This window comes from Lepidothrix coronata, unplaced genomic scaffold (assembly GCF_001604755.1).
Source record: "Lepidothrix coronata isolate B3197 unplaced genomic scaffold, Lepidothrix_coronata-1.0 Scaffold32, whole genome shotgun sequence".
Lineage (NCBI taxonomy): Eukaryota > Metazoa > Chordata > Aves > Passeriformes > Pipridae > Lepidothrix > Lepidothrix coronata.
Window position 1 is genome coordinate 5,564,516 of NW_016690212.1, and position 13,281 is coordinate 5,577,796.

General features: G+C 39.2%; 1 protein-coding gene and 1 long non-coding RNA gene across 5 annotated transcripts in view; both read right to left on the reverse strand.

Annotated features, from left to right (window-relative positions):
* LHFPL3 (lipoma HMGIC fusion partner-like 3) overlaps window positions 1-13,281 on the reverse strand; it is a 244,761-nt gene that overhangs the window by 163,194 nt on the left and 68,286 nt on the right. The window lies entirely within an intron of this gene.
* On the reverse strand, window positions 9,577-10,880 carry LOC108495654. The gene is made up of 3 exons (XR_001874188.1): window positions 10,800-10,880; window positions 10,265-10,360; window positions 9,577-9,703 (listed from the first exon to the last, which is right to left on the reverse strand). It is a non-coding gene; the product is annotated as an uncharacterized LOC108495654 (long non-coding RNA).

The following is a 13,281-nucleotide window of genomic DNA, read 5'->3' on the forward strand; positions in this document are numbered from 1 at the left end:
TGTTGCTGCTGCACACAGCAACGCTATGGAGCTTTAAAAAGATGCAGGCTCAATACTGCAGTTGTGCAACTGGATCATGTGCTGACAAGCTGGATGTCTGTAGGTTATGAAAAAAATGACAGAGGTTTACACAGACACATGTATCACTGTTTGGAGGGACATGCACCCAAGGAATGTTCAAACATGATGCCAAACTGGACAAGCCACACAGTGTGGCTACTGGCAGAGATTGTATGCATGGAGTATGGGTAACAAAGATATCTGGTTTAAAAGCACATGAGAGAAATGTACGATACAAGGTATGTGGAGCTCATTAGAACTCATTAGGAAGGGAAGCTGTGGCTGGGGTTGGTTTTGTTTCAGACTGCTGAACATTTTGGCTCAGTGTGTTCTGGTCAGCCTCCTGCAGAGAGTCAAGCTCATCACTTGCCACACTGTCTGGATAAAGAAATCCAAGTGATGGGTCCAGTGCCAAGTCAGGGGTTGTGGGGTTTTTTGTGAGCAGGTAGGCCCCCTACCTGGATGAACTGAATTAGAAAGAGGACCTGGAAAAGGCACCCATGCCCACAAGGTGAGCAACGTGCTGTGCAGCTGATGGCTAATGGGAGAGGGACGCTGGGAGAAAAAGTTACAGAAACTTGCCAAGCTGTATGCCATATATTTCAGAATTTTGCCCCAATCTAGAAGACCAGTTTGAAGTCTAAACCTGTCCTCCAGCTCCTTTGTCACATGAAGATTTTATAAGCACCTCCGTAGCTCCCCACTCATATCATTGATGTAAGTAAGCACTGGGCAGCTTTAGACTCAGGACCACCTTGTGGAGCTCCTTGTTGGAAATTAAACCATGGTCTTCATTCTGTGAGCATGGCCATTGAAGCTGATGTTCACTTGCCCTACCTCAATTTTCCCTAGACGAGATTTCCCTCTCCAGCTCGCTTTGAGATCCACATGCAAGATGGCAATGGAAGACTTCCGTGATGTCCCTTTTGCTCTCCCTCTGTCCACAAAATCTCCTGCCTTTGTCCTAGGAGGGAATTATTTCATTCTGACATGATTTGTTCTAGACAAATTGATGCTGGCTTTTTCCTGACACTGTATTATCCTTCTGTAATCCATTTCAAATACACGAAAGAACTTCATAAATATATAAATGAATTAATCAAATATTTCCTACCTAATCTTTAATGCAGTCTACTCACAGTTCATAAAAATATTTATGCAGAGACACATTATTTTGTTTTTCTGATCCTTTCTGAGCCTACATAAATGCTTAACATAGCTGCTCTCTGCACAAATTAAATAAGATAATTCCCTGTAAATGAAGTAAAAAGCCAAGACTTAATTTGTGAGGCCAGTCATTCACAGAAAATCCTGAAGCAGTCTTTTCCAAAGGTTGAGGAGGGTTTGACTTAAAAAATTTCAACTCTGATTTTGACCCTGAACTCCTCTGAACATTTATTCAAGTGTTGCAAAAATTTTAAATAATAACATCAAGTACTGCATTATGCAGCAAGGTCTGTAAATCTTTTTGGCGAACTTCAAGAGTTTCATGAGTCTGTTTGGAAAGTATGTAGGACATATTTAATAAATCCATTAATTTATTTATAAATCATTAAAAAGGGTAATAGATGGCTTATGGACACATAATAAAGAGATAAATAAGTGTTAAGCAGTATTTATCAAATCAATCTAATCTCCAAAGACAAGGTTTAATTAGCATTTCTACGAAGTCTCCTGCCCTCTCTGCCATCACACGGTAAATGTTATGCTTCTCAGTAAGGCTAGGATAAGATGTGGTACTCTTTCTGAAGCATTTGCACTATGGCAATAATTCATAGTTTGGATGCCAGGATGCTGGGACTTTGATTAATGTAACTACATACTTTATGGTATCCCTGGCAGAAGCTAGGAGAGATCACGATTTATACTGAAAAGTGAATTCAGAATTCTTATTCAGAGCGGAAGGTTTCAAGATAAATGATACACTACCCTATGGCTTCTTTCAATGGTTACTGATTGCATTTTATTACGAAGTGGCGTAACTTGACCTTAAGAAATACTGCATACATTCAAGATGCAATTTATTAAGTGGTTTACGTACTAAAGAAAAAAAATCTCATGGTAGCAACTCAGACACTAAAATAGGACTCAGAAACCACAGGCAGACATACACCAATACACCATTCCTTGGATGCCCTGTGTGTGGGACTGTGAGAAGACCTGCTCCAAAGCTGAGATTTCACCCCATCTCCCCAGAGGTGCTACAGGAGCAGAAGGATCTGTCCTCCAGTCCTCCACATAACCACAGTGAAGTCACCCAAAAGAATTCAGCCACGGACAGGAACTTTCAAAATAAATCCCAGGCCTCTCTCCAACCTTCAAACCATTATATCTTAAACACAGAAAGTATTTTTGCCTCACATAATAACACAAATGATAATGATGTAGTCTTTTTTACAAAAGCAACTAAACAGCATTATGTCACTGCCAAAGAGCTGGGGAGTCAATGAAAACCAACACTGAGTATCATAAATTATTGTTTATCATGAGATCAATAAATGGCCATCGTTGAAAAAGGACCTACTTGTATGGTTAAAGTTTAAAACAGCATTTATGGTAGCAATTTAAGCTCTTAAAATACACACTTTAAAAATAAAAAGACCCACTGCAATGTCCCTCAGCTGCATTTCTATGGAATAGTCTTAAATCATTCCAATTACTTAATGCAGCCTGTAATTTATCAGCCCAAATAAGTCAGGCCTGTCAAGCACAGACTCAGATATATGTAATTGTTAAATTACGGAAACTTCATGTATATTATGAATTATTCATATATTGAATGGCAGCCTATAAAATAAATAAGTGGTTTCCTATATGCAAAGAGCATATTCATTACATATCTCTGGAGTTTTTTTCTTGAAGTCCAATGTATTTTTGCAGAGTCTGAGAAAATGAGTGAACAAAACAGGGCTTGGAGTAACAGTTGTAAATTAGAAGTGAAGAAAAAAAAATTGGCTGAAGCTACTGCGATACATCAAGCCACACATGAAAAGCTCACCCAGGTATGCAGTGAACATCCAGAACTCCCAGTGAATTCAGAAGTGGGGATGTGTCTGAGTCATCCCTTTGGCCCATGCAGACAGTCTCAGCCCACACAGTCACACTGCAACATTAAACTCCTCCCACGATTTTGGTAACATAAATATTACTATTTAGAACTTGCAGAATATTTTCATTTTTGCATTTCTTTACAGGCATTACTTAATTAATCCACCCACCAGACCAGAGGAGCATTACTAGCTCTGTTAATCCAGACATAATTATCAGCAATAGTCAATTAACATTACACAAGAGGTGGAAGATCCCACTGGGATCCAGGTGATCCAGTGCTCTCAAGAACATATAAGGGAGTCAGACTGCCAGAGGGCAACTTTGGACACCATATCTCAGGGGTGATTATGACTTTGCTGTCTATAAGAGATAGTTGTGATGGTGCCAAATGACACATGAGTGACTAAACAAGAGATGAACCTACATTTCACCTTTTTGTTCACACTGTACTTACTCTTTTCCTGCTGCAAATCATTATACACACAGGCTATTTTCCAGGTTTCATGCTATAATGTTTGAACACCAGATTTCATTGAAGAAGAGAACAAATTTCCATTTGGTATTATGAAATACAATAGAATAAATAATTTCTGTTGTGATAATGAGTTCTTACCGAAGTTTCCTTTGTGCATAAAATGTATTACAGAATTTTAGGAAACACTTAATTTGATTAACAGTCTTCTACATTAATCCTTTGCTCAGTCACTCTTGAGAGCTGCAGTAATTTAACAGAAGCTTTGCCAGGCTTCCTGCACGGCCATGGATCAATATCCCAAAAAGCAACCATGCATAAGCTTTGATTGTGACTTTATGATCAAGTAAGAAAGTTCGCCTAATATGAATACTAAGTGAAATACCCAAACCTTTATGCCTACTTTTCTAGATTAGAATATTTCAAAATGAGCTATCACCAGAAGCTACAACCCTGTATTACACTTTGGATATTGTTTCTGACTATGAATATGTATTCGTACAAAAGTATTTTAAGTCTTGGATACCATCCCAAATTTTAGGCAACACAGATCTACTCGATCCTAGAGGCCATTATGGATTTTGTAGAATGCACAGCAATACTACACAGCTATACCTCTTTGCAAAAAATACAGCTCCATAAAGCCAACAGTACTCTTTATATGGGGGAAAGGAAGCAGAGATATGATCCTGCCTCTTCTGAGATCCCTGCTGAACACCTCCACAGGAAGTAGGAGCAGAGCTGCAACCATGTAAGAAGAAATCAAATGGTTTTTTGAATTTCTCAGTGAAACAGTGAGCTGCTGGGCAGTCCAACAGTGATCTTCCTTCTTCAAAAATGACCTTTTCAGCATAAACAAACAAAAATGTAGATTCACAGAGCCAAAACCAGCATTACTGGGACTGCAGGGTCTGTAATTGCTGAATTTAACTCTGTAAGCCCATCATAAAGAGTTTAAACCAATACTGCTGGGTTAAGGACATAGTTAGGAAATTAAAAATAGATGGTAGCTATAAAAACAGAAGAGAAAATGAAGGAAAAAACTAAAGAAGACCTGATGTTTGCAGAAGAGCATTTAGCTCTTTTACTGAAAAAGGCCTTGGGGAATATTTGCAAAACGAAGATTAGTGTTACTGCCACTGTGCTTGGGATTTCATTATTCACGGTGAACCTCTCTATAACTAACACCTATTTAATAATGAACTGTATTTCTTTGATGTTTTAATGACTGATATAGGAACAATTATTACTATTGAAATTTTCTGTTAGGGGTTGGAAAAACCTAAAAGGGGAGGGAATGGAGTGCAAGAGCGTGGAAATGCTGTGTTTGAATTCAAGTCTTGGAGACTTATGCTAAAGTGTTTTCACACAATTTCTGCTACTCTATCACACAGATGGGGATCTAAGATAAAGCACAGACAGAACTGGATGGACAGCTAGAGAGGAAAGTGGTCAATAAGCTGAGCTTCATGGACCAAGATCCTACTTACAGCAGATGAAAAAGATGCTCACAACTGAGGAGAGGGAGAACAGGGTGCACAGCAGGATCTACAGGCCAGAACACCTGTATGAACTTTCTCATGATGTGTTGCAGAAATGTGAAACTTGAATGCTTATAAAGCTCGTCAATCACTTGACTTCACATTTCAATCGACTGCCTTTGTTTACTGCTCTATTTCTATCTCTCTGAGCACATACAACTTTTGAATGTGGAATAGATAATTTGATCCATTAACTTTTATTAGTAGCTTTGGCTGAATGCTACTAAGACCAGGAATAAAACTTGCGTAGACGGGCTGTACCATACAATTCTGGTGGACAGCACAGAAATTTCACACAGTCTGCTTCCTGAATCTCATCACCAAACACTACAACTTTCTGGCAGTGCTCTCTAAAACAGCTTGTTCCTCCACGAGAAAAGTCAGAATCTTCTCTACAATTTTTGCCAGAGAAAAAGTCATGGGATCTGCTGGAAAACAGCACTGTTATCTCTTGTTGCTTCTTATCCCAGGACGTGACTGCTCTATACATCATCCTCTGGCACTCTGCGGTGATGAATATTCTCAACAGCTAGGAGAAGTGCATCCTACTTCTCCTGTTTGCAACCTATGTCAACAGGAAAGAAACATGAATGTCTGTTTGCAAGACCACAGTGTGCTTGTACACAACTGTCCTTCATTTTAACACTACCATACTGTGCTTTCACAGTTCATTTCATTTAAATCCAGCTTGTATTGAGACTACAAAGTATCATAAGTTTTTAAGTGCAAATGAAATATAAAATGGGAAGCTGTTTGAGCTTTTCATCTGCTGGGATGGGTTATAGGCCTGTGGGCAAGCACCCAAATTGGAGAGAGATGCTGAAAGAGCAATGCAGCACCCCAGCAGTTAAGCAAGACCCTTCTCAGATCTTTGGGCCAATCAAGCACTAACTGCAGAATAAGGACACTTAAAATGGGTATTTTCCATGGGATTGACAGTAATGGGTATTTTCAGAACATAGCTTATTGAAATCACTTACGCATGTTTAGGTTTGTAAATCAAGTACGGAGGCTGCACATTGTGAAATACAATGGATGTTTGTACCAACTGTAATTGTCTATTTATTTGCATGCCACTGAGTATCATCAGACACTCATACAGCCAGTAGAGCAAGGCTGGGAAGACTATAATACAATGTCAAAACCATGTCAGCACAAATGATACACTTCAAACCAAAATAAATTGAACATGAAGTCATAAACCAGAAGGGAGGGCAAGCTTGGAGAGCTCACAAAATCAAGGAGCTTTGGGGATATTCCTAATTACTGTGAGAATTACATGTAAAGAATTTATTTTCGCATCCATGCTTCAGCTCAGGCTCAACAGGTGTGTATGGTAAGCAACCAAGGCAATCAACACAAATACAAAAGAGCTACCAGCTCCCATTCTGGTCATGATGTGTCAATGCCATCTAGGAAGAGACAAAGCCACTGAAACTAATGCCTCCATCAGAAGGATTAGCAGATTATTTATTAGATCCCTCAGAGATTTCAAAGCTAGGGTTGGTCCTGCTTGTTCATTGCCAGGCTCTCAGAAAGAGGAGCAAATAATCTGGCAGTAGATCTGACATCCAACATGCTGTACTCCTACTCATCCACCTAGAGTGGATGCCTGGGATGTTACTCCTGTGGTATCAGTCCTTACACAGGAACTGCTTTAGTGGATGAGTCTCCTTCTCCACAGCCACTGAAGTTGGAGTTATTAGTGTTTTCCTCCAGGCTGTGATGCAGACAGGCAGGGGCACCTTCCCTTTAAAATAAATACACCTGTCACTGCCTCTACCTTGCAGGGAGAATAAATGCTTTCAGTAGGGAATTTCTTGTATTTGGTTTCAGATCTCAGGGCAATATTTTTCTAAACATCTGAACTTTAGATGTTTTTGTTATTTTTCTGCTGGGAGGAAGGGACATGGAAGGACATCCTTTGAATGCTGAAAAAATATTTTCGCAACCTTTTGAAATGGAACAGGTCTGCAGCTTGAGGTAAGAAATCAAACTCTTCCTAGGAATAAAGAATATTCTTCAATCCAGTTAAAAATACCAATTAATCTTCTTTCCTTCTTGTACAAGAGCCAGCCTCCTTTACCTCTTTCACTTACAAAACATTTATTTGACAATGCATTTTTCATACAGACATGTTTTGCTAATTGTGATGTTGATTCGGTTAGCTGCATTTATTCATGAATCTTTAAAGCATATTTTTCTTGTAATCAATTTATTCATCAATTATTGTTATATTTCTTAAATAGTTTTGTTGTTTATTCTCCACTGTACATTGAAAATCTTCTAAGGGATTTTTTTTCTTTAAGGCAAAAAAGTAATTTTAGAAGTTTCATTGTAATTGTTCTATGAAGTGAATAACCATTCATATTACTGCTGTTGTTATTGTTGTTCCTATCGAATTTGTAGAGGTATCCTCTCACTTTCTCTGCTGGACAAGAAACAATTAGTTTATTGTTTTCAGGCCCATGAGTAAAACCTGGGGAAACACTAACATTTTCATGAGAAATGTGTTCCAGAGATCAAAGTAGGAAAGAAATGCAGCATGGAAAACCCTGAAATATTCACTGGGGAATTGTATGTGCCCTTGTTAATCCATGTGAAAGTGCAAAGAAGTGTAGAAGCATGAAAGGTGCTTTTTATTACACATTTATTATTTTGCTTGTTTTTCTCCACTGCTGCAAAAATGCTTATTTGTCCCTAGGTAACATTTTTTGAGCATAATGGAGGAAAGCAAGTCTTTCCATATGATGAAAATACTAATACTAAAATCAAGTATGTGAAAAGTCATAATGTGAGAAGGTTCCTAAAAATATAAATAAGTATATCCAATTTCAGCATTAGACCAGCTAAGGAGTACTAAGCTGCCTCACTTTTCATATTAAGTCAACAGTTCTCATCATTATTGTTTTTCATTAATATCTGACTTGTGGAGTCATTATTCTGAAAAACTCAGTTTCTTTCATTTTAAAATTTGTGTCCCTCTGAGAGCAAGGAAAAGTAAATATCAGTTCAAAAGTAAAGGGTATTTTATTAAGTTATTAAAAACTTGGTTATAATCTCATTAAGCAGTGTAGTATTTTTCCAAGTTCCTCAGGGTTAGGCTTAGCAGTCCCCTGAATAAAGGCATTTCTAGGAAAAGAAACTATTTCTTGGTGTGTGATCCATCAAGGTACTAATTTTTCAAATGCACATAAAAATAAATCCCTAGAACTATTTAGTACAGAAGCCTGTTTACAGTAAGTTATTTTATTCAACAATAAATGCGGCTGTCTATGTGTTATCGAGGGAAAGACAGAGGACAACACCTCAAATTACTGTATACTGGTTTGGTCCCTAACATACCCAAGTCTGTTACGTAGCTGGAAACAGAAACCACAGCAGCCACAGTGCTGCCTCTTCTGGGACACTCCTGCACAGGGGAAATAGGATTGTTTAGATGGAGAAAGGGAGTAGGACAGAAAGCACTAGATTTTTTGCAACAAGCATTCTGCAGCAATATCCTACATTCCCCTGGGTCAGATGGGGACCTCTGTCAAGCAAGTAAAAAGGTTTTGGTCATGCACAGAACATCGTATCTGACCTGTCACATAACAAGCCAATTCTATCAGGCTGAAGATAGCAGAGATCCCTGCTTCGCTTCTGTAGGTGAATATTCAAAGCTGGACGCCAAAGACGAGGGGCTGAGCCCCACACTGCATTACTGCTGTATTTGGTGCATCTGCTTTGGAGTAAGAGGCAAGTTACATACTGCCTATAACACAGAAACATGACTTTGGCATCGTGTCAGTAAAGCCCTGCAGCAGACCCCTCAGATCACCTGACAGTGTTCACAAAGATGGTGAAATGCCCAGTGTGGATAAAAAACCCTCAGACCAGGTTATTTCATTGTTATTAAATATAAAAATATTGTTATTGAATATATTATATATATATATAAAAACCAAGAATTTAGATTTCTTTTTGGTCTTATCTGTCTATACTGGCTTCCTGGACGTACCAGAACAGCATCTAATGCATATTTTGCATTTTTCAAGTTCCTCAGGGTTAGGCTTAGCAGTCCTCTGAACAAAGGCATTTCTAGGAAAAGAAACTATTTATTGGTGCGTGATTCATCATTTACTTCCACTGTCTGCTCAGTTTCTCCTTTAATTGCTGTGAAACAAGTAACTTTTCACTTCCTTCTGTTGTTTAGGGAATGAGACAATTCCTGTCCAGTAAACACAAACCCAGTAATATGCATTTTGGGGCTGAAATTACGTCTTCTGTGTTCTGCAGTTACTATGGTTACTATCCCACAGCAGCCCTGCATGCATTGCTGAAAGAAACAGCACATAAATAAATGTCCATGTTAAAAACAAAAGGAGAGCCCTGACCTACTCAAAAATACACAGTATGAGTTGAGGAATCTTAGACTTACTTTCTGTGATGAGAATGGAAGAGGGATGTTCCCACAGTCTTGTTGATAAATTTCCTTACTCAGGCTTTAAATGCTGGAGTAAATTTTTGTCCCATCCAGAACTGGGAAGATGAATTAAACACTCTCGTGCTCCAGAAATCAGCCAGTGGCAGCGCATACCTGGGAAGGGGAGGACAACTGTTGCTTTCCTCCAGTAGGAAGCTAATTCCCTGGAGCCAGGAACTACAACAGTATTCAGGTTCCTAATGCCAATCTGGGCAGCCTGCCTTCCTCACAGTGGTTAGTGGGACATCAGGGGTTACACTGACGGCTGGAAGCTCAAGCCCTGCTACGGATTGGGCCCACAGTAACAAAAGGAATTGGTGGCTATAGTTAATTTTTTTGTTGGAGTTCTGTGTCTCAGCCCATGGATGTAATATTCAACATCAGGCCAAACCCTGAAAGGTGCCTGCATCTAGAGTTGTCCCCCACAGTGAGTGCTCTCCTGGCAGATTTACACAGCTTAGTGCCTTCTTTGGACCTAATCATGACCAAGAACCTAAGAGACCCTCCCCAGCCCTGTGCAGAGATGAGTGTAGACAACATCTCTGGATGCACCTGATCCATCCTGTCTAGAAAGATGCCTGTACAGCAGAATATGTCTGATGTGGGTGGGCCTAGGGACATCCCTGACCTCTTTCTCATGCTGAAATATCATGGGGTGACAGCACTAGTCCTGACCATGGAGGAAGAGCTGCGTGGGTGACGGCAATCCAGTCCTCAGTAGGCAGGTGGTGCTCCACTCAATGGGAAATGCTGGTATTGGGCAGGAGGTAACTGGAGAACAATCAGAGCAGAGACAGCAACCAAAATGTAATGTCTTTCTCCTTGCTGAGGAGAAGATGACCTGCGTTCCCACCATCTCACGAGGCCAAAGGCTTCACATCACTGTAACCACAGCGAAGGAGGAGGAACCCTCCCTGGGAGGGGAGTGATGTGAGTCTGACCACCCCACAGGCCGAATGGACCTCCAGGCAGACTGGATAGCTACTCTCAAACTCTCCCCCATAAACCACTGCACACTTAGATGAACATTTACTTATCACCTTCAGGCAATGATATCACTAACTGAGAGCCACGACAGCTGTGATCTGAGGACAGACCGTAGGATTGAATCCTATCATTTCAACAACGGAGTAACTAAATAAAAGAGGAAAACAGTCCTACAAGTAGAGATAAGCTTTAAAACAAATCTCTAGTATGAAATAAGTCACACATTTTCAACTTTGGCCAACCATCTGTCCTAGGAAATACATTGAGTTAATGGCTCACAGTCCATTTCTTATGTACCTAACCATTCACTCCTATAAACAACTGGCCACAGAACCAACTCCACTGTTGCCCAGTGACATCGCTGGGCAAGTGAATAAACTGTCTTCTAAGTGTACAGTCATTTGGCATGGAAGAATTCAGAGTAAGTATAAATTTGAGAACTGTTGCAAAATAAAATTAAATGCATGCAACAGTGAGCGGAGGGGAAAGACTGGGGATCTCCTGGAAGCAGAACCTGCATTGTCCTGAGTCACAGCCTGACTGCCATGACCTGTGCTGGGTTTTACTGCACACCAACATGATGAAGGCTTCCACTTCTGGTATAGGTAATAGTCTATTTAGAGCGATGATGCTATGAAATAATCAAATTTATATGAAACCTAGATGCTAGAAAGCAATGGTATTATTATCCTGCACGTTCTTATTCTTGCTTTTTCTAAGTGAGCATCATTGTGTCACAATTTTCAAAGTTTTCACTGGAAAAAAACCACAAAATGAATTCTACAGCCTTATGATATTGAAAAAGAGTTCCTAATTATTTTTTCTATGTTTGTTGATTTGAGATTGCAGCACGAAGAAGGTCACTGAATTTCACGGTCACCTTCTTTTTGTATCTGATCTACAAAGGTTGACTGAAAGCAGAGCAACATCTGAATGGCGAGTTCTTCCTTCAGTGTATATCTCAGAGGTAAGGTACAATTTCAGAACAAATGACAAGAAAAGTCCCTACATTTCATTAACAAATGATTGGCATGAGGTGGGGCAAAATGTGAGGGAATAAAATAGAATAAAAGTGTGAAAATGCATCCTGAATTCCCCAACACTTCCCTGCTGTGTCCTTAGGGCATTTTAAGACCTACCTTGGAAAAAGGCTTTGCATAATAATCACTGCTATGATTAGTACAGTGTTTCACATTATATAATACATACAATTCATCTGATAAGCATTGCAAGAAGAATTACAATTAAAGTTTCAAAATGTTCCAGGTTTTAGGACTTCTCCCTCCCTAACAAAGCAGTCCCATCAGTTTTCTCAGCAGCTCCTTGGCGAAACTCAAAAGTAAGAGCATGCTTTAAAATTCCCTCTAAATAATCGCAAATTTGAAACACCTCCATGAATTCAGGCTCCCAAGCTGCAGATAGACGTGGACAGGGCTGACATCAGGGTCCTAAGACAACATATATGCCTGAAATATAAAAAGCTAAGAATCTGATTCTTTTTTTTGTATATAGAAGGCACCAAAAAGCAATGAGATATAGTTTAGGGCCCTTCTCTTCTCTGCCTTATTGATTTATATTTGGCTGAACTGTATTTAGATTTATTTATGTTCTATATATAGTCCTCCATGAAAAATAAGTATATCCTTTGAGTCCTAAATCAACTTCAAATACTATGGCAGATTTAATCATAAAGTATAGTTTTGCAACCTCTACCATGTACATAACTTGATTTTTTTCTTTTTAGCAGCATTTATTCTTCTAATTTAAAAGGTTGTAAGAAAGATGAAGTATTCACAGCAGTAAACTGTAATTCTAAAGTCATTAGGGAATAGTTATCGCTCAATACAAATGCTAATGTAGTTTAAACTTGATATAACCTTTCTAGATTTAAGACATCAGCAAATAAAATGTTAATAAAAACTTCTGGACTGTATCTAGATTTCTTTTTCCATTAGTAACCTCACTATCACAGAAGGAACAATAATCCAAATCTACTTTTCTCTAACAGTTTCTACTAGAGCAAGTAACAGTATGGAAAAAAGCATATAAGTGAGAAATCCTCATTCAGGACTATGAATGCAAAAAAGACACTGCATTCCTGAATAAGAACAACAACAAATTGGCAGGCAAATAATATCAAACAGTCTTGAGAAATGTTGAGAAATCCAGTTATGAAATCAAAGCCAAGTTCGTCATAAGTAACGTATCACTCCATCAGTGACAATTTCAGATTTGGAGCCTTTAATCTCAAGCAGAATCCTGACCATCCCACCGCATACACAAGCTTCACATGTTTAATATGTCTAGTGTCACTGTTATTTTGTGCTACGGTAAAATGACAAGAAGTTCATGTATGAAGAACAAATGCCACAGATATTTGAAGAACAAATACCCTACAAAGTCTGGCAAGTGAACATTTGAGATGAGTGGAAACTTCAGAGGTGGCTGAACTGCAGCGCTGCCAAGGACCAGGGAAATCCACACATTTCTCTATCTGCTCATCCTATTAGAAAAGCAGCCTACTTTTCAGTGGAACTGTACATGGGAACTGTAACTTCAGCCTGCCAGGAATGGAAGGGTAGAGGGGGGAGAGACCAAAGTAGACCTGAGGAACATCTCCAGTGGCCATTTCTTTCTCTCTTTCATGTATATAGCTTTCTTGCCTGGAGGACCTTGTGAGCTCATTTTGCTGCAAAGACCATTTC